This window comes from Oncorhynchus kisutch, linkage group LG1 (genome assembly GCF_002021735.2).
Source record: "Oncorhynchus kisutch isolate 150728-3 linkage group LG1, Okis_V2, whole genome shotgun sequence".
Taxonomy (NCBI): domain Eukaryota; kingdom Metazoa; phylum Chordata; class Actinopteri; order Salmoniformes; family Salmonidae; genus Oncorhynchus; species Oncorhynchus kisutch.
Window position 1 is genome coordinate 60427622 of NC_034174.2, and position 22731 is coordinate 60450352.

At 41.7% G+C, this 22731-nt stretch overlaps 2 long non-coding RNA genes across 2 annotated transcripts; both read left to right on the forward strand.

Annotated features, from left to right (window-relative positions):
* The first annotated feature begins 14512 nt into the window (after positions 1-14512).
* Positions 14513-15385, forward strand: LOC109878872 (uncharacterized). The gene is made up of 4 exons (XR_004211549.1): positions 14513-14647; positions 14845-14935; positions 15045-15110; positions 15206-15385. It is a non-coding gene; the product is annotated as an uncharacterized LOC109878872 (long non-coding RNA).
* Positions 15386-21541: 6156 nt separating this feature from the next.
* Positions 21542-22429, forward strand: LOC116376157 (uncharacterized). Its single transcript, XR_004211551.1, has 4 exons — positions 21542-21676; positions 21875-21965; positions 22089-22154; positions 22250-22429. It is a non-coding gene; the product is annotated as an uncharacterized LOC116376157 (long non-coding RNA).
* The last annotated feature ends 302 nt before the right edge of the window (positions 22430-22731 follow it).

Here is a 22731-nt window from a genome sequence, read left to right on the forward strand (position 1 = left end):
AGAAGCTGATTATACAGCATGATCCTTACACAGGTGTACCTTGTGCTGGGGACAATAAAAACCCATTCTGAAAAGTACATTTTTATCAACACAATGCCACATTCCCACCAGACCTGTTGCCAGATCATTTCATGTTACTTTCTCTACTGTAAGCCACCTCCGTCATTTTAGAGAATTTGTCAGTATGTTCAACCAGCCTCAGAACTGCAGACCACTTGTATGGCGCTGTGTGGGTGAGTGATTTGCTGATGTCAACATTGAAACAGTGTCCATGGTGGCTGTGGGGTTATGGTATGGGCCTGCATAAGCTACAGACAACAAACATAATTGCATTTTATCAATGGCAATTTGACTGCTCAGAGATACCGTAAGGAGTTCTATGGCGCAGTCGTATGGACGATGAGGAGGGAGGGTGGTGGCTTGCCTCTTACTGAAGGCCTCCCGGAGGCTTGGTCTGTTATTCCTGGACGGATCCTTATGGTGCGTCCATCGAGGGCTTGAATCTGCAGAGGGATGGGACATTTCACACGGGGGATTTGTAATTCTCCGGTGAAGTATTGATCAATTAAATTATCCGGAGTCCACGAAGGCTTGAATCTGGTGCTGACGGTTGTCCCAGTGGAGGGTAGCAGGTAGTGAGATGGTGACTGGGTAGCCGGCGGTGACTGCACAGCTCGTCAGGGTCTCCCCTTGTCCTGGCGAGCCCTTCCGTTTCCGTCAACTCTGGGCATGTCATACCACTCAAGGGCTGGGATCTTGGGTTCCCAGTGCAGGTTCCCTGGTGGAACTACAACGACGCCTTAAGCACTGGGTGATGAAACTTGGGCATTGGCTCCTCCTGGGTTGGGGTTGGACCTTGGTTTGAGGGAGTCGGTAAGCACCCGGAGGGGATCTGATATCTGGAAGGGTTGTTCTTGCTGCCGCCCCAGCAGTGCTCCTTGGTGGGTTACAACATTCTTGATCTGGGTGATCTCTGCTGGGTCCATGTTTTAGGCTGAAGCTTGCTGTGACATGGTGAGGTTGGGCCCAGGTGCAGAGAAGAGACGAGACAAGGAATCAGTGGTTAAGGATAAACATAATACTTCACTGAGAAATAGTAATGGAAGGATCACTGCAACACTGGAAAAACAACAAACACTAAGTCTTGAAAACTCACTCAGGAGACAAACACACACGGCACATAATTCAAACATCAGCAACAAACAAAAAACACACCTCTTTTAACAGGGAAATAATAATGAGCAAATAGGACACACCTGAGTGTCGTTAGGACGGTCTCTGCCGCCCTCTGGTGACAGGTGAAACCATGACAGATCTACCCCTAAAAAAATAAAGAAAAAGTAAGTAACAATCTTATCGGCAATCAACAAATGTACATTGTTTAAAGCACACTATTACAGGTCTCAGTCACAAATGAGAGCTCCAATAAGCCCCCTTTGGTGAACGACATAGAATCATGATTATTTTTAGGTTTCAGTTTATTGTTCGCCGGTAAGGGGTCCTGCCTGCCCCCGATAGTAACGAGATGTGAATGAGAGGCTTGTTTAATCATGACTCTTTTCAGTTCATTCTTTGCCGGTAGGGGGTCCTGAGTGCTCTGGGGATTACTGACTCGGGCAGGTGCTGTTCTGACTGTAGATGCGCAAATGTCTGCATAATTGACCTGGGGGAAACATTGGTGGAGCGCTTGGGCTCTCATCGAAGAGAGAAGTTTGTCTGGCTCATCTAGCTAATCCTCAACTTACACTAGCATAGCATGCCTCAAACGTAAGTTGTCTGTCACAGTGAAATGGGCTACTTCTATGTAAATTAAGGTGGAATGCACCTAATTTCAAACTGTTGTTTGAAAATAAAACATTTGTTTGAAAATAAAACAGTTGTTTAAAAAAATGATTTGAAATTGACAAGTTGAAACATAGCATTTACATAATTAACAGGCAGCATGCTTTGGTTTGAGGGCAGCGCTGTCCTGTTAACCCTAAGAGTGAGCGGTTTGGACATCACGCGCATAATAAAACGTTAAAGATATTTGGAACTTTCACATGAAAAGGTTAATGCCATAAAAAAAAACGTATCTTTGCCAGAAACTCAATTTTTTTTTTTAAAGCACTGGACTCAACAATCATGCCATATATTTAGAGTTACAAAGCCCATCATATTTGTAAAGCTCATATGCAGAAGTCCAAGGAATGTTCAGTCCTAGGCCTATCCATCTTTAAACATTATTACTGGGCTGCAAACACCATGGAGTTAACCTACTGGCATTTGAGCATCCCTGATGTGTTAGACACTGACACCCCCCTGTGGCTAAATATAGAATTCAGGACCCCAACAAATACCTCTCCTTACAGCCATGCTTTTATCCAAAGCAAAGTGCCCAAACAACTTTTTAAGAAACTCTTTAAACAATTCTATACTAGAATAAGGTAGTTTATAAGGTACTTGATGCCTCTGTATACTCTGCAACCCCACTGGCCACACAATGGTTGAATCAGCATTGTTTCCACGTCATTTCAAATAAATAATGTAGAACACCAATGTTGAATAGATGTTGAATTGACGTCTGTGCCCAGTGGGACACTCATTTTATGACCAGTTAAAGTGCCCTCCCAATTCATAACATCTAGTCTCCCAGTTTTGTATCCTTTTTCTCCAACTATACGAAGGCCTCGACTAGTCATCTCAAGGAGACCTGGGGTGAGGCGTTGAATATTCAGATCTTGGATGAGATCTGGGAAGAAGTCCTGTCTAGAATTCACTCTTGTTCCATCAACGTGTTAGGGTTTGTTTCCTTGTACCTTGTCAATCATTGGTGAAATTAGCATTATGACAATATCTTTAATTAAATCATTCAAAACCTTTATTAATGCAATTGCAGACAGAAGTTGACAATCAGGAACATGTCACACATGTTTCCGAGTAAGTTCTGCATCAAAGAAAAGGTCCCATGTTATTTTATTAAACCCGAAGTCCAGCACTAGTGATGTCACCGCCTACGCCATTACCTTTTATTCATGAGACCAAAACCATGCCTACACAGCTATATAAACGAGGCTTTTAGTGTCATCTAAAAGCTTAGCAGTAAATGTCCAAGCTGATTTATAGTGGAATGTCTGACTCGTCTCCTATCTCTTACACTCCCCTGCAGAGTTCTGTCTTCACAGTCACACATTTCTCAGACAGTTTCTTCATAAGAGGCAGAGAGCCTAGAAAATTACTGTGGAACAATATTACACCTCATAATGTTATTAATCTGTAGTCTAGAACCCTGTAAATGTAAGGAGGGAGGTGTCTTATAACCCCTCCCCTTCTATTATTACAACATAAACATAATCAATTATTCTAATACATCAAACATTTGGTACAGCCCCAATCATAACCCTTAGGTGAACCTCTAACAAACGCCAGGTATCAATTGATACAATATAAAGTCATGCACAGACTCCACTACTTCAAAACCTAACTACAGTGGTTCTTCCTTTAAAAGTTGCGGCGTACTGCAGCACAGCTTGCGGGGTGCCGCAGAATTCTATGGCATGTTATTTTAGTGTGAGCCATTGTTGCCAGAATGACGCAATTTACCACAATCTGCCACCATCTACCACAAGTGGTTGCGGAATAAGCTCAAAACTTTTAAAGGAAGAACCACTGTACATAGAATCTATCCCCAGGCTTCCCCAATTGGGATGGATGTAAAACCTCAGAGTGCTCATTGACCCATCTTTTTTGGCTCTGCCCCCCTACTAAATGACTTCTGGGTGAAATGTTGTTGAATGGTAATCAAAGGTATATGTGAGGGCCATTGAAACTGACCTAAAACTGCTCTTTTTGGTTATTCAGATTCTGCTCTTAAGTCATCTTACGAGAAGAAAAAAGGCCTCTCCCCTTTTCCCTAAGATCCAGAATTACTATACTGACTGATCTTTAGCTAAATGGAGAGTGTTCTCCATAACAGAGCAAAGTCGTCTTTGCCATATAGAGGAAAAACACACCAGTGAGCCATGGAAACCTGTCCTCCTGTAGAAAAGGGAAGCAGAGTGGTTAGGGTTGCCCTGCCTTTTCGTACAGAGTAGCAGTGCCCTCTAGCGGGAAAACCGGAGCAGCGCATTTCAGAAAAGGCTTGACTGTGATAGCCTCAGGAAGGGTGGGACTCTGGTGGAACAAAATGTGCGTCTTCTCCGTTTTCTCATGTGAGCACAGCCACAAAAGTGAGGTACTGCACAGAGAATAGGGTTTTCTCTTAAGGCAACCCTTCCTTCCCACGGCTGCGAAACTCTGAGAGGCTAAGGAGTAGCAACCATTAAACCTGAAGAGAGAGGGTAGGGCAGAGAACCATGCACACCGCCCTAGGTTGGCCAAGCCATCTTAGGAGGGTTAGAGGGGCAGATCCTTGCTGCGGCTGCAGCATAAGACTGCTTCCTTACAGGTTTGTCCTGGTTCAGACTTAGTTTTTGAAGACTGCTGTGTCGCCAGGGACCTTGGTCCCCCAAGGCCAGCTTGTTGCCCCTTTACTTTAGCTAATATGGTGACAACAATGTAGGCTGTGTGTACGGGTTTGGCTTGGAAAGTGTTTTTTCGCCTGGTCACATACAGCTGATGTGTTGTGCACTGAAGTCCACAAGCAAAGGGAAGAGGTGAGAGGAGGAGAACGCATAGATGCGAGGAGGACTACAACATGGCTGCTATGAAAGTGAACTGTGTCTACGCATGAGATGGGGTGTATTCATTCCCCCGATTTTGATGCAAACACTTCTTAAATGGAGGCAAACAGAACAAAATTGGGATAAACATACCTGAATTTGAATTGAAACTCTCGTTTGCAACGGTTGGACTAATGATGACACCCTATATCAGCTAGATGCAGGCAAGAGTGTGCAAAGCAGTACTGTCTGTCACCTCAAATGTTCATCTACTTTGTAAACTGTCATGCATAGGCTAGGTTGTAGCAACCTCATGATGGGTATAGGGAAAATGTTAGTATCATGTAGTAACCTAAACCTATTGTTGTTACATTGAACTGGGTGAATGGAATATGAATGAGAGTCATCCAATATGCTGTAATAGAAATAAGGCCATGAAAAAAAAAATGCTAATCTTAAACAGCACTGACCCCCACTGGAGCTACGCTAGCAAAAGCCAGACTGGTTAACTAGCTGGTGTTAGCCATGAGGACTAGTAGCAAGGCCTAATCTTAATGCAGACTGTTACTCTGTAAAAAACACTCGCAGAACTTGTTAGAGAGCTGCAATAAGCATGCTAGAATGGCCCCTAGCATTCCATAATAAATCAGGGGAAAGCATTGCTTAAACGGATTAAGCGTGTGCAGGCTGATACTTGGCCGTGAGGCTTTTGGTGTTAGCTAGCTAATGTTCACCCAGCTGGCTAATAGCCTAGCTAGCTAGTAGCACATTAGCCAAAGACAACTATGTGAATAGCATTGTGTCTTCGTTCTTGAGTCTCTTTTGACCATAACACCGTGAGGTGTAGCTGGTCAGTTTAGCCAACGAAAACAAGAGAAGCTGTCTGGTCAGTAGTAGCTGGCTTTTCAGCATTGCTGTGAATTAGCCTCGACAGGCGTGAGCTAGCTCGCAGCTAATGGCTAACTGAAGTGAGCACTGTGTATGAACGCCATAGCCGTGAAGCTAGCCAGCTAGCTACCACCTCGTGAGGCTAAGGGTAAGTTATAGCTAGCAAGGTGCTAGCTGAAGGGAACAGCATTGGTGCTTTGTTCAACATTTTCCATGATGGTAATGCCGTGAGGCTAAATCGTTCAGTCTAGTCATCACAAATGAGTGAAAGTAGCTTTTACTAAACGAGAGAACGAGAGAGCTAGCAATACTACAGTCTGGGCAGGTAGGGAACTCATTCCGGAGTTATCTAGCCATACTAATGCAACCATATGTGCAGGTAGAAATGCAAGTGTGGTTAGCTTGCTTTCCCATGAGCTAGCCACTTTAAGCTAGCTAGTAGAAGCCTTGTGTCTAATGCTAGCTAGGGTGAGCATAGTAATGCGTAAACTAGCTAGCAACTACCCAGGTTAAACTAGATGAGAAGGGAGCTAGCAATATTATTGTATTGCCATTAGTAATGCTAGTTTGGTTAGTCAGGAAGTTAAAGCTTGGTCGCAAATGGGTCTTCCAAATGGACAATAACCCCAAGCATATCTCCAAAGTTGTGGCAAAATGGCTTAAGGACAACAAAGTTAAGCTATTGGAGTAGCCATCGCAAAACCCTGACCTCAATCCTATAGAAAATGTGTGGGCAGAACTGAAAAAGCGTGTGCGAGCAAGGATCCTACAAACCTGACTCAGTTATACCAGCTCTGTCAGGAGGAATGGGCCAAAATTCACCCAACTTATTGTGAGAAGCTTGTTGAAGGCTACCCGAAACGTTTGACCCCGAGTTAATCAATTTAAAGGCAATGCTACCAAATACTAATAGAGTGCATGTGAACTTCTGACACACTGGTAATGTGATGGAAGAAATAAAAGCAGAAAAAAATTATTACTATTACTATTATTACTAATTACTACTATTATTCTGACATTTCACATTCTTAAAATAAAGTGGTGATCCTAACTGACCTAAAACAGGGACTATTTACTGGGATTCAATGTCAGGATTTGTGAATACTGAGTTTAAGTGTATTTGGCTGAGGTGTATGCAAACTTCCGACTTCAACTGTTTATATATATATATATATATATATATATATATATATATATATATATATATAACTGCATTTTTTTTGATGTTCGGTGGGAGGCAGATACCTGGCCTGAAGTGTTTTCTCTGCCAAGATAAACCAATATTATGATTTCCCATTAAGTGGACCTTCTAATCCTGAAATGACAGTTACACCTGAACTGGTGCTCCAGGCCAGAACATATTGTTTTTTAAATGTTGTTTTGCAATCCATCTGGATCATAACAGTCTTGAGTGAAAGCCCTTACAGTGTTGTGGTCTTTGTGATTACAGAGGTTGTGGTTAGTCGATTGTGGACTTCAAAGGCCCATTGGGAACATGGTAAAATTAAAACAGTGGTGAAGTTAATTCATTTATATATTTACCACTTTCTTTATCTTCTGGGAAGTAATGAATGGTATTGGCTTACTTTGTCAGAGAACTCACTGCAGGCCTAACATTAGTTACACCAGGTTGTCCGGGCCAGAACACGCTCTAGGCCAGGTATTGCATTTGCATCATACTTCAGATCCCTCTTCCTCCGGGTATTGGCTAATTAAATATAATTATTTTCTAAGAAAATTCAATTTTCTATTTTCTCAGTGGCATCCTTCTGAATTACAAGATGAATTACTCTATACACACTAAGGATTAATACCAGAAACTGTGATCCTGAGATTTCCTGACCAACCTCCCTCCCATTTCTTGTGAAAAATTATTTCTACAAAATGGCTAATTGAGGAAATAGATTTTCACGAAAAGCAAGATCTAGGGCTTACCATTTCTATGGTCTCTAAGTCAAGTGAAAGGTGCAATGTGTAACATTTAAGTAATTTCCCCTCAACGTTTTAATCTGATTTACAGTATTAATGCCTTTCTGAGTTTAGTAGGGGTGACCAGGGCTAATTGTAACACTGAATTTCTCCAAACAGAAGCTTCAAAAGTGATAAATCTCACTCAGTACATGGCTAATTAGGTTCTCTCCCTGCTTGAAAGGTTTCAAAAATGTTTCAAATATCTCACTATTTGCTTGTTTAATGGACAAATGTTTTTTATTAAGTGTGAAAGTAGTTTTTCCAACAGCTGTATATGTATTACACTGTCCTCAGCATTAACGTCCAAGAGTTCAAACTAGCATAATTTTTATCACTATACTTTGGCTAAACATTGGCAAACATCCCGGTCATGACACAGCCTGGGATCAAACCTGTGTCTGTAGTGATGCCTCTAATGGCATGGTTTAAACCATTGGTTTAAACCAACTTGTTAAAAAAGTTTGAAATATCCAATAAATGTCGTTCCACTTCATGATTGTGTCCCACTTGTTGTTGATTCTTCACAAAAAAATACAGTTTTATATCTTTATGTTTGAAGCCTGGAATGTGGCAAAAGGTCGCAAAGTTCGAGGGGGCCGAATACTTTCGCAAGGCACTGTAAATAAAGGTTAAATTTAAAAAGGTGTTGCCTGCTCTTTGATTCACAATACAACCACAATTAGTGTGGACCTAATAAAAATGTGAAGATATGTACTTATAGCATTTGAATATATTTTTATTTGCTTGCAAGGCATTCTAGAGCGTGATTTATTTCCCTATAATGCTCTGTATTCATAGGTTGCACCTCCGTCACTCGGCCGCATCCCAACAGCACACATACGGTCACGACTTCTGCCAAAGTCGATACCTCTCCTTGTTCGGGTGGTGCTCGGCGGTCGACGTCACCGGTCTTTAGTCATCATTTGATCCATTTTTCATTTTCCATTGGTTTTGTCTTGTCTTCCTACACACCTGGTTTCAATCACATTCATTACCTGTTGTGTATTTAACCCTCTGTTTCCCATCATGTCTTTGACAGAGAATGTTTCATGTTTCAGTTTCGTGTCGTTTGTATTTGGTGCGTGACGGTTCCTCTTACCCAATTTGTTTCATTTGTATTTTATAGTTTTGGAGTTATGTTTTGTTTTATTAAATTACTCCATTTACCAAGTTTATTCTCCTGCGCCTGACTTCCCTCCCACTTATACACACGTTTGTGACACATACATCTCGCCGACGTCGGCCTGGCAGCGGTATATCGTTAGTAGATCTACCACTAGTGGAAAAATGTCTTTGTCTATTCAGCTGTTCGATCCTTTGGGTGAAAAAACTTGGAGCTTTTATAGTGTCCGTCAATTTCTTACTGTTTATTTAGAACCTAACAACTGTCACATGGCCGCTCAGCATCACAGAGTCGACTGTTGATCGTGTAGACACACTGGATGGAGGCTAACTACTGTTTAGTCGAAATTACACTATAGTGCCTGGATTTTTTTTTTTTAAACTAGGCAAATCCGTTAAGAACAAATTCTTATTTATAATGACGGTCTACCAAAAGGCAAAAGGCCTCCTGCGAGGACGGAGGCTGGGATGAAAAAATGTATATATATATAGGACAAAACACACATCACAACTATAGAGACAACACTACATAAATAGAGACCTAAGACATCAACATAGTAAGGAAGCAACACATGACAACACAAAACATGGTACAAACATTATTGGGCACAGAAAACAGCACAAAGGGCAAGAAGGTAGAGACAACAATACATCATGCAAAGCAGCCACAACAATCATTAGGTGTCCATGATTGAGTCTTAGCATTTTTTTAACCTTTATTTAACTAGGCAAGTCAGTTATGAACAAATTCTTATTTTCAATGATGGCCTAGGAACAGTGGGATAACTGCCTTGTTCAGGGGCAGAACAACAGATTTGTACCTTTTCAGCTCAGGGATTTGATCTTGCAACCTTTCAGTTACTAGGCTACCTGATTGAGATAAAACTGTCCAGTTTGAGTGTTTGTTGCAGCTCGTTCCAGTCGCTAGCTGCAGCGAACTGAAAAGACGAGCAACCCAGGGATGTTGTTGTCAAAGTAGTTAAATATTAAGTATGAAACAACCTTGCCTGCATTATCATGTTGTCAGATTTACGTTAAACTGAGGGCAATGTTGTTATTAGCTAGCTGTCACACCCTAATCGGTTTCACATGTCTTTGTGCTTGTCTCCAGCCCCCCCCCTTCCAGGTGTTGCCCATCTTCCCCATTATACTCTGTGCATTTATATCTGTGTTCTCTGTTTGTCTGTTGCCAGTTCATCTTGTCAGGTCTTACCAGCGTGCTTTCCCATCTTCTTAAGTTTCTGTTTCCTAGTTTCCCCCTGGTTTTGACCATTCTGCGCGCCCTGACCGCAAGCAAGCAAGCCTGCCTGCCGTTCTGTACATGAGTGATTCTGCCCTGGATTAGGGACCTCTGCCTGCCCTCGACCTGTATTTTGCCTGCCTCCTGTTTGGTCAATAAACATCTGAGTATCTGGGTCTTATCCTGAGTTCTGATACTATAAAAATAGCTAGCAATGCTAAGGATAATTAGCTAAAATCTGGTGGCCTACCCTCAATCTTAAATAGCTAGCTAACATTATACTCTAAAGTCAATCTGGTGACATCAAAATGATGACAAAAGGGTTTTCCTGCTGATTATTTGAATCCTTTTGAATGTCATTGCATTTCTAAGCCACTGTAATGCACTGATGAAATATTCATCAGCGTTCATTGACGATGCATTGAGTAGAATGCTCAGTTGGGCATCAGTTCAAAACAATATTGGGAGGAAACATGAAAACCATGAATATTTGCAGTGTAGAATTCAATGGCTATAGTTAATTTTTACATGTTTTGTTTGAGCTGATTTGAAAGAAAGTTGAATTGAAAACAGTATTGGTATTGTTGAGTTCGATTTTCATAATAGCAAGCTAGGAGTGTTTGGTTTGATTAGCTAAACTAGCAAGTCTTGTTTGGTTAGCACGCTAACTACTGTAGCTATCTAGTAAACTTGCAAGCTACTTCTTACTTAGGTTAAATCGTGTTGTTGATTTGGCTCAAACGCTTGGTAAACATGAGACAACTCAGCCTCCCGAGTGGCTCAGCGGTCTAAGGCACTGCATTGCAGTACTAGAGGTGTCACTACAGACCTGAGTTTGACAACCGGCCGTGATCGGGTGTCCCATAGGGCGGCGAACGACTCTGTGGCGGGCCAGGCGCCTGCAGGCTGACTTCTGTTGTCAGGTGAACAGTGTTTACTCTGACACATTGGTGCCGGCTGGTTTCTGGGTTAAGCGGTGGGTGTTAAGAAGCATGATTTGGTGGGTCTTGTTTCGTAGGATGCATGACTCTACCTTCGCCTCCCGGGCCCATTGGAGTGTTGCATTGCAGCGATGAGACAAGGGGGTAAAATAAAAAAAATAAGAGAACTCACTTTTTGCAAATCTATCCAACTAGCCATTTTGATGCAACATGATTACATCGAATAAGTCAGTTAAGTTACAAGGAAACCCTAATGTTGATTCAGCCTATTTTTGCCTGGAGGGAGGGAATACACTCCAGGGTGTGTAACTATGGTTATTGTCACGGCTGTAGTGTCTGTTTGTTATTCAACTGTAAGAGGTGGGGCAGAAAAGAGTATAGACAGGACTGCAAGGGGCAGAGAGACACTCGTCTTCTACTGAGGTCCAGAAGACATCAAGACAACCAGGTATCAATCAGTCAGCATATTCCAACTATCAGAGGTAAGTTTGCTTTCGCTGAGCACATTCTCAGATGTATATAGGTGTGGACAGGTGTGTATGGCTGGACTGGTTGTTGCATACAAGTAGATTGGTGGACAACTGTATAATGTGACATGCTAACAACATGGTTATTTCATTTTCTAGAGGATAATGATCAGTGTGTGTTTTTAAAATGCCATGCTCTATGTGGTTCAGTAAAGGATGAAGATCCAGAGTATGTTAATGCTGTTCGCTCTAGTGGGTGTCCTTTTAGCAAGCACCCTCAATGAAGACCTAATAAAAATGTGAAGATATGTACTTATAGCATTTGAATATTTTTGTTTGCTTGCAAGGCATTCTAGAGCGTGATTTATTTCCCTATAATGCTCTGTATTCATAGGTTGATATGATCACTCGGCCGCCCCAACAGCACACATACGGTCACGACTTCTGCCGAAGTCGATACCTCTCCTTGTTCGGGTGGTGCTCGGCGGTCGACGTCACGGTCTTTAGTCATCATTGATCCATTTTTCATTTTCCATTGGTTTTGTCTTGTCTTCCTACACAACTGGTTTCAATCACATTCATTACCTGTTGTGTATTTAACCCTCTGTTTCCCATCATGTCTTTGACAGAGAATGTTTCATGTTTCAGTTTCGTGTCGTTTGTATTTGGTGCGTGACGGTTCCTCTTACCCAATTTGTTTCATTTGTATTTTATAGTTTTGGAGTTATGTTTTGTTTTATTAAATTACTCCATTTACCAAGTTTATTCTCCTGCGCCTGACTTCCCTCCCACTTATACACACGTTTGTGACACATACATCTCGCCGACGTCGGCCTGGCAGCGGTATATCGTTAGTAGATCTACCACTAGTGGAAAAATGTCTTTGTCTATTCAGCTGTTCGATCCTTTGGGTGAAAAAACTTGGAGCTTTTATAGTGTCCGTCAATTTCTTACTGTTTATTTAGAACCTAACAACTGTCACATGGCCGCTCAGCATCACAGAGTCGACTGTTGATCGTGTAGACACACTGGATGGAGGCTAACTACTGTTTAGTCGAAATTACACTATAGTGCCTGGAAATTGTTTGTTTTTTTAAACTAGGCAAATCCGTTAAGAACAAATTCTTATTTATAATGACGGTCTACCAAAAGGCAAAAGGCCTCCTGCGAGGACGGAGGCTGGGATGAAAAATGTATATATATATAGGACAAAACACACATCACAACTATAGAGACAACACTACATAAATAGAGACCTAAGACATCAACATAGTAAGGAAGCAACACATGACAACACAAAACATGGTACAAACATTATTGGGCACAGAAAACAGCACAAAGGGCAAGAAGGTAGAGACAACAATACATCATGCAAAGCAGCCACAACAATCATTAGGTGTCCATGATTGAGTCTTAGCATTTTTTTAACCTTTATTTAACTAGGCAAGTCAGTTATGAACAAATTCTTATTTTCAATGATGGCCTAGGAACAGTGGGATAACTGCCTTGTTCAGGGGCAGAACAACAGATTTGTACCTTTTCAGCTCAGGGATTTGATCTTGCAACCTTTCAGTTACTAGGCTACCTGATTGAGATAAAACTGTCCAGTTTGAGTGTTTGTTGCAGCTCGTTCCAGTCGCTAGCTGCAGCGAACTGAAAAGACGAGCAACCCAGGGATGTTGTTGTCAAAGTAGTTAAATATTAAGTATGAAACAACCTTGCCTGCATTATCATGTTGTCAGATTTACGTTAAACTGAGGGCAATGTTGTTATTAGCTAGCTGTCACACCCTAATCGGTTTCACATGTCTTTGTGCTTGTCTCCAGCCCCCCCCCTTCCAGGTGTTGCCCATCTTCCCCATTATACTCTGTGCATTTATATCTGTGTTCTCTGTTTGTCTGTTGCCAGTTCATCTTGTCAGGTCTTACCAGCGTGCTTTCCCATCTTCCTAAGTTTCTGTTTCCTAGTTTCCCCTGGTTTTGACCATTCTGCGCGCCCTGACCGCAAGCAAGCAAGCCTGCCTGCCGTTCTGTACATGAGTGATTCTGCCCTGGATTAGGGACCTCTGCCTGCCCTCGACCTGTATTTTGCCTGCCTCCTGTTTGGTCAATAAACATCTGAGTATCTGGGTCTTATCCTGAGTTCTGATACTACAAAAATAGCTAGCAATGCTAAGGATAGCTAGCTAAAATCTGGTGGCCTACCCTCAATCTTAAATAGCTAGCTAACATTATACTCTAAAGTCAATCTGGTGACATCAAAATGATGACAAAAGGGTTTTCCTGCTGATTATTTGAATCCTTTTGAATTCATTGCATTTCTAAGCCACTGTAATGCACTGATGAAATATTCATCAGCGTTCATTGACGATGCATTGAGTAGAATGCTCAGTTGGGCATCAGTTCAAAACAATATTGGGAGGAAACATGAAAACCATGAATATTTGCACTGTAGAATTCAATGGCTATAGTTAATTTTTACATGTTTTGTTTGAGCTGATTTTGAAAGAAAGTTGAATTGAAAACAGTATTGGTATTGTTGAGTTCGATTTTCATAATAGCAAGCTAGGAGTGTTTGGTTTGATTAGCTAAACTAGCAAGTCTTGTTTGGTTAGCACGCTAACTACTGTAGCTATCTAGTAAACTTGCAAGCTACTTCTTACTTAGGTTAAATCGTGTTGTTGATTTGGCTCAAACGCTTGGTAAACATGAGACAACTCAGCCTCCCGAGTGGCTCAGCGGTCTAAGGCACTGCATTGCAGTACTAGAGGTGTCACTACAGACCTGAGTTTGACAACCGGCCGTGATCGGGTGTCCCATAGGGCGGCGAACGACTCTTGTGGCGGGCCAGGCGCCTGCAGGCTGACTTCTGTTGTCAGGTGAACAGTGTTTACTCTGACACATTGGTGCCGGCTGGTTTCTGGGTTAAGCGGTGGGTGTTAAGAAGCATGATTTGGTGGGTCTTGTTTCGTAGGATGCATGACTCTACCTTCGCCTCCCGGGCCCATTGGAGTGTTGCATTGCAGCGATGAGACAAGGGGGTAAAATAAAAAAAATAAGAGAACTCACTTTTTGCAAATCTATCCAACTAGCCATTTTGATGCAACATGATTACATCGAATAAGTCAGTTAAGTTACAAGGAAACCCTAATGTTGATTCAGCCTATTTTTGCCTGGAGGGAGGGAATACACTCCAGGGTGTGTAACTATGGTTATTGTCACGGCTGTAGTGTCTGTTTGTTATTCAACTGTAAGAGGTGGGGCAGAAAGAGTATAAGACAGGACTGCAAGGGGCAGAGAGACACTCGTCTTCTACTGAGGTCCAGAAGACATCAAGACAACCAGGTATCAATCAGTCAGCATATTCCAACTATCAGAGGTAAGTTTGCTTTCGCTGAGCACATTCTCAGATGTATATAGGTGTGGACAGGTGTGTATGGCTGGACTGGTTGTTGCATACAAGAGTAGATTGGTGGACAACTGTATAATGTGACATGCTAACAACACGGTTTATCTCATTTTCTAGAGGATAATGATCAGTGTGTGTTTTAAAATGCCATGCTCTATGTGGTTCAGTAAAGGATGAAGATCCAGAGTATGTTACTGCTGTTCGCTCTAGTGGGTGTCCTTTTAGCAAGCTCCCTCAATGAAGATAACGCTAAGGAAGGTATGCCTATTGTGTGCATGTGTGTGTGTGTGTGTGTGTGTGTGTGTGTGTACTATTACTCCTGGTTTTGATCTGAAATAATTTGATATGATGACAAATCTTCCCCAAGAGGATAGTGCCATGGAGAAGGTGGAGAATGGACTTGTGAATGCCATTGCAGAAGATGAAGCACAACGTATGTACATATAGCTATCTACATGCATGCCAAAGAGAAGTTACTAGAGGTTTATAAAAAGGGTGAAGGCTAATTCCATGTCTCCTGTTGATTAGCATCATGGTTCAGACATCATCATGGATGATGAGGTACCAGAATGGGGTCACGGACGATTCTTTACTGGTCTCCATATGGAATCAACATAACTAACATTACTCTACAAAGCCCCCCATTCATCCATTCATGATGGCAATGTTGTATTGTGATCCTCCAATAAAATCGGCCTTTCACACATACATGTCTAGCAGTGTTTTTCATTCAGTGTTACAATGTTAACATGACCATACAATTTGGGTCGAGGTCGGGTGATTATGGAGGCCAGGTCATCTGATGCAGCACTCCATCACTCTCCCTGGTCAAATAGACCTTACCCAGCCTGGAGCTGTGTTGGGTCATTGTCCTGTTCAAAAACAAATGACAGTCCCACTAAGCACAAACCAGATGGGATGGCGTACCGCTGCAGACTGCTGTGGTAGCCATGCTGGTTAAGTTTGCCTTGAATTCTAAATAAATCACTGTCAGTGTCACCAGCAAAGCACCATCACACCTCCTCCTCGATATTTTACATTTGTGTATTTTTTATTGATTTAACCTTTATTTAACTAGGCAAGTAAGTTAAGAACAATCTTACTTTCAATAACGGCCTAGGAACAGTGTCAGATTTCAATAAACATGTCATATTTCAATAAAGCTTTTCTGCGAATGCATACCAAGCGTTTATTTAAGCACATCTCTCTCAGTAGACAAAATATTACAAACAGCTGGCAGCCAAGTAGATTGGTCACAAAAGTCAGAAAAGCAATCAATTAAATCGCTTACCTTTGATGATCTTCAGATGTTTGCACTCACGAGACTCCCAGTTACACAATAAATGTTCCTTTTGTTCCATAAAGATTATTTTTATATCCAAAATACCTCCATTTGGTTGGCACATTATGTTCAGAAATCCACAGGCTCGAGCGGTCACGAAATTGCAGAAGAAAATTGCAAATAGTATCCGTAATGTTCGTAGAAACATTTCAAACATTTTTTTATAATCAATCCTCAGGTTGTTTTTACAATATATAATCGATAATATATCAACCGGGAATGTAGCTTCTTCAACAGTAGAGAGAGACAAAATGGCTGCACCAAGCTGTTGCGCATACAAAACGCTGCTGGCACCCAGCCATACAGAGACGCCATGTGATCTTTCTCACTCATTTTTAAAAAGAAAAGCCTGATACTATGTCTAAAGACTGTTCACACCATGGGGAAGCCATAGGAAAAGGAGTCTGGTTTATATCCCTTTAAATGGAGCGAAGGCAGGCTATGGAACATGGAGCTTTCAAAATAGAGGCCACTTCCTGGTTTGATTTAACTTAGGTTTTTGCCTGCAATATCAGTTCTATTATACTCACAGACAATATTTTGACAGTTTTGGAAACTTTAGAGTGTTTTCTATCCCAATCGGACAATTATATGCATATTCTAGATTCTGGGCCTGAGAAATAGGCAGTTTAATATGGGTACGTTTTTCATCCAAACATCAAAATACTGCCACCTACACTCAAGAGGATTTAAAGTGACCTACTCCATACTATTGGCATATGGTGGCTGTGAGTTTGAAACACATTCAGGGCAAGATTCATTTTAAGGAGAAAACCCTCCACTGCTTGTCCTCAAGTGAAATAGCACAAATTCCACAGAGTAGCCGATTTATCAAAATGCTTATAAAACCTTGTACAATCAAATGTACACATCTACAGTGCCTTGCGAAAGTATTCGGCCCCCTTGAACTTTGCGACCTTTTGCCACATTTCAGGCTTCAAACATAAAGATATAAAACTGTATTTTTTTGTGAAGAATCAACAACAAGTGGGACACAATCATGAAGTGGAACGACATTTATTGGATATTTCAAACTTTTTTAACAAATCAAAAACTGAAAGATTGGGCGTGCAAAATTATTCAGCCCCCTTAAGTTAATAATACTTTGTAGCGCCACCTTTTGCTGCGATTATAGCTCTAAGTCGCTTGGGGTATGTCTCTATCAGTTTTGCACATTTTGCACATTTTCCCATTCCTCCTTGCAAAACAGCTCGAGCTCAGTGAGGTTGGATGGAGAGCATTTGTGAACAGCAGTTTACAGTTCTTTCCACAGATTCTCGATTGGATTCAGGTCTGGACTTTGACTTGGCCATTCTAACACCTGGATATGTTTATTTTTGAACCATTCCATTGTAGATTTTGCTTTATGTTTTGGATCATTGTCTTGTTGGAAGACAAATCTCCGTCCCAGTCTCAGGTCTTTTGCAGACTCCATCAGGTTTTCTTCCAGAATGGTCCTGTATTTGGCTCCATCCATCTTCCCATCAATTTTAACCATCTTCCCTGTCCCTGCTGAAGAAAAGCAGGCCCAAACCATGATGCTGCCACCACCATGTTTGACAGTGGGGATGGTGTGTTCAGGGTGATGAGCTGTTTTGCTTTTACGCCAAACATAACGTTTTGCATTGTTGCCAAAAAGTTCCATTTTGGTTTCATCTGACCAGAGCACCTTCTTCCACATGTTTGGTGTGTCTCCCAGGTGGCTTGTGGCAAACTTTAAACGACACTTTTTATGGATATCTTTAAGAAATGGCTTTCTTCTTGCCACTCTTCTATAAAGGCCAGATTTGTGCAATATACGACTGATTGTTGTCCTATGGACAGAGTCTCCCACCTCAGCTGTAGATCTCTGCAGTTCATCCAGAGTGATCATGGGCCTCTTGGCTGCATCTCTGATCAGTCTTCTCCTTGTATGAGCTGAAAGTTTAGAGGGACGGCCAGGTCTTGGTAGATTTGCAGTGGTCTGATACTCCTTCCATTTCAATATTATCGCTTGCACAGTGCTCCTTGGGATGTTTAAAGCTTGGGAAATCTTTTTGTATCCAAATCCGGCTTTAAACTTCTTCACAACAGTATCTCGGACCTGCCTGGTGTGTTCCTTGTTCTTCATGATGCTCTCTGCGCTTTTAACGGACCTCTGAGACTATCACAGTGCAGGTGCATTTATACGGAGACTTGATTACACACAGGTGGATTGTATTTATCATCATTAGTCATTTAGGTCAACATTGGATCATTCAGAGATCCTCATTGAACTTCTGGAGAGAGTTTACTGCACTGAAAGTAAAGGGGCTGAATAATTTTGCAGTTTTTGATTTGTTAAAAAAGTTTGAAATATCCAATAAATGTCGTTCCACTTCATGATTGTGTCCCACTTGTTGTTCATTCTTCACAAAAAAATTAAGTTTTATATCTTTATGTTTGAAGCCTGGAATGTGGCAAAAGGTCGCAAAGTTCGAGGGGGCCGAATACTTTCGCAAGGCACTGTAAATAAAGGTTAAATTTAAAAAAGGTGTTGCCTGCTCTTTGATTCACAATACAACCACAATTAGTGTGGACCTAATAAAAATGTGAAGATATGTACTTATAGCATTTGAATATTTTTTTATTTGCTTGCAAGGCATTCTAGAGCGTGATTTATTTCCCTATAATGCTCTGTATTCATAGGTTGCACCTCCGTCACTCGGCCGCATCCCAACAGCACACATACGGTCACGACTTCTGCCGAAGTCGATACCTCTCCTTGTTCGGGTGGTGCTCGGCGGTCGACGTCACCGGTCTTTAGTCATCATTGATCCATTTTTCATTTTCCATTGGTTTTGTCTTGTCTTCCTACACAACTGGTTTCAATCACATTCATTACCTGTTGTGTATTTAACCCTCTGTTTCCCATCATGTCTTTGACAGAGAATGTTTCATGTTTCAGTTTCGTGTCGTTTGTATTTGGTGCGTGACGGTTCCTCTTACCCAATTTGTTTCATTTGTATTTTATAGTTTTGGAGTTATGTTTTGTTTTATTAAATTACTCCATTTACCAAGTTTATTCTCCTGCGCCTGACTTCCCTCCCACTTATACACACGTTTGTGACACATACATCTCGCCGACGTCGGCCTGGCAGCGGTATATCGTTAGTAGATCTACCACTAGTGGAAAAATGTCTTTGTCTATTCAGCTGTTCGATCCTTTGGGTGAAAAAACTTGGAGCTTTTATAGTGTCCGTCAATTTCTTACTGTTTATTTAGAACCTAACAACTGTCACATGGCCGCTCAGCATCACAGAGTCGACTGTTGATCGTGTAGACACACTGGATGGAGGCTAACTACTGTTTAGTCGAAATTACACTATAGTGCCTGGAAATTGTTTGTTTTTTTAAACTAGGCAAATCCGTTAAGAACAAATTCTTATTTATAATGACGGTCTACCAAAAGGCAAAAGGCCTCCTGCGAGGACGGAGGCTGGGATGAAAAATTTATATATATATAGGACAAAACACACATCACAACTATAGAGACAACACTACATAAATAGAGACCTAAGACATCAACATAGTAAGGAAGCAACACATGACAACACAAAACATGGTACAAACATTATTGGGCACAGAAAACAGCACAAAGGGCAAGAAGGTAGAGACAACAATACATCATGCAAAGCAGCCACAACAATCATTAGGTGTCCATGATTGAGTCTTAGCATTTTTTTTAACCTTTATTTAACTAGGCAAGTCAGTTATGAACAAATTCTTATTTTCAATGATGGCCTAGGAACAGTGGGATAACTGCCTTGTTCAGGGGCAGAACAACAGATTTGTACCTTTTCAGCTCAGGGATTTGATCTTGCAACCTTTCAGTTACTAGGCTACCTGATTGAGATAAAACTGTCCAGTTTGAGTGTTTGTTGCAGCTCGTTCCAGTCGCTAGCTGCAGCGAACTGAAAAGACGAGCAACCCAGGGATGTTGTTGTCAAAGTAGTTAAATATTAAGTATGAAACAACCTTGCCTGCATTATCATGTTGTCAGATTTACGTTAAACTGAGGGCAATGTTGTTATTAGCTAGCTGTCACACCCTAATCGGTTTCACATGTCTTTGTGCTTGTCTCCAGCCCCCCCCCCTTCCAGGTGTTGCCCATCTTCCCCATTATACTCTGTGCATTTATATCTGTGTTCTCTGTTTGTCTGTTGCCAGTTCATCTTGTCAGGTCTTACCAGCGTGCTTTCCCATCTTCCTAAGTTTCTGTTTCCTAGTTTCCCCTGGTTTTGACCATTCTGCGCGCCCTGACCGCAAGCAAGCAAGCCTGCCTGCCGTTCTGTACATGAGTGATTCTGCCCTGGATTAGGGACCTCTGCCTGCCCTCGACCTGTATTTTGCCTGCCTCCTGTTTGGTCAATAAACATCTGAGTATCTGGGTCTTATCCTGAGTTCTGATACTACAAAAATAGCTAGCAATGCTAAGGATAGCTAGCTAAAATCTGGTGGCCTACCCTCAATCTTAAATAGCTAGCTAACATTATACTCTAAAGTCAATCTGGTGACATCAAAATGATGACAAAAGGGTTTTCCTGCTGATTATTTGAATCCTTTTGAATTCATTGCATTTCTAAGCCACTGTAATGCACTGATGAAATATTCATCAGCGTTCATTGACGATGCATTGAGTAGAATGCTCAGTTGGGCATCAGTTCAAAACAATATTGGGAGGAAACATGAAAACCATGAATATTTGCACTGTAGAATTCAATGGCTATAGTTAATTTTTACATGTTTTGTTTGAGCTGATTTTGAAAGAAAGTTGAATTGAAAACAGTATTGGTATTGTTGAGTTCGATTTTCATAATAGCAAGCTAGGAGTGTTTGGTTTGATTAGCTAAACTAGCAAGTCTTGTTTGGTTAGCACGCTAACTACTGTAGCTATCTAGTAAACTTGCAAGCTACTTCTTACTTAGGTTAAATCGTGTTGTTGATTTGGCTCAAACGCTTGGTAAACATGAGACAACTCAGCCTCCCGAGTGGCTCAGCGGTCTAAGGCACTGCATTGCAGTACTAGAGGTGTCACTACAGACCTGAGTTTGACAACCGGCCGTGATCGGGTGTCCCATAGGGCGGCGAACGACTCTTGTGGCGGGCCAGGCGCCTGCAGGCTGACTTCTGTTGTCAGGTGAACAGTGTTTACTCTGACACATTGGTGCCGGCTGGTTTCTGGGTTAAGCGGTGGGTGTTAAGAAGCATGATTTGGTGGGTCTTGTTTCGTAGGATGCATGACTCTACCTTCGCCTCCCGGGCCCATTGGAGTGTTGCATTGCAGCGATGAGACAAGGGGGTAAAATAAAAAAATAAGAGAACTCACTTTTTGCAAATCTATCCAACTAGCCATTTTGATGCAACATGATTACATCGAATAAGTCAGTTAAGTTACAAGGAAACCCTAATGTTGATTCAGCCTATTTTTGCCTGGAGGGAGGGAATACACTCCAGGGTGTGTAACTATGGTTATTGTCACGGCTGTAGTGTCTGTTTGTTATTCAACTGTAAGAGGTGGGGCAGAAAGAGTATAAGACAGGACTGCAAGGGGCAGAGAGACACTCGTCTTCTACTGAGGTCCAGAAGACATCAAGACAACCAGGTATCAATCAGTCAGCATATTCCAACTATCAGAGGTAAGTTTGCTTTCGCTGAGCACATTCTCAGATGTATATAGGTGTGGACAGGTGTGTATGGCTGGACTGGTTGTTGCATACAAGAGTAGATTGGTGGACAACTGTATAATGTGACATGCTAACAACACGGTTTATCTCATTTTCTAGAGGATAATGATCAGTGTGTGTTTTTAAAATGCCATGCTCTATGTGGTTCAGTAAAGGATGAAGATCCAGAGTATGTTACTGCTGTTCGCTCTAGTGGGTGTCCTTTTAGCAAGCTCCCTCAATGAAGATAACGCTAAGGAAGGTATGCCTATTGTGTGCATGTGTGTGTGTGTGTGTGTGTGTGTGTGTGTGTGTGTGTGTGTGTGTACTATTACTCCTGGTTTTGATCTGAAATAATTTGATATGATGACAAATCTTCCCCAAGAGGATAGTGCCATGGAGAAGGTGGAGAATGGACTTGTGAATGCCATTGCAGAAGATGAAGCACAACGTATGTACATATAGCTATCTACATGCATGCCAAAGAGAAGTTACTAGAGGTTTATAAAAAGGGTGAAGGCTAATTCCATGTCTCCTGTTGATTAGCATCATGGTTCAGACATCATCATGGATGATGAGGTACCAGAATGGGGTCACGGACGATTCTTTACTGGTCTCCATATGGAATCAACATAACTAACATTACTCTACAAAGCCCCCCATTCATCCATTCATGATGGCAATGTTGTATTGTGATCCTCCAATAAAATCGGCCTTTCACACATACATGTCTAGCAGTGTTTTTCATTCAGTGTTACAATGTTAACATGACCATACAATTTGGGTCGAGGTCGGGTGATTATGGAGGCCAGGTCATCTGATGCAGCACTCCATCACTCTCCCTGGTCAAATAGACCTTACCCAGCCTGGAGCTGTGTTGGGTCATTGTCCTGTTCAAAAACAAATGACAGTCCCACTAAGCACAAACCAGATGGGATGGCGTACCGCTGCAGACTGCTGTGGTAGCCATGCTGGTTAAGTTTGCCTTGAATTCTAAATAAATCACTGTCAGTGTCACCAGCAACGCA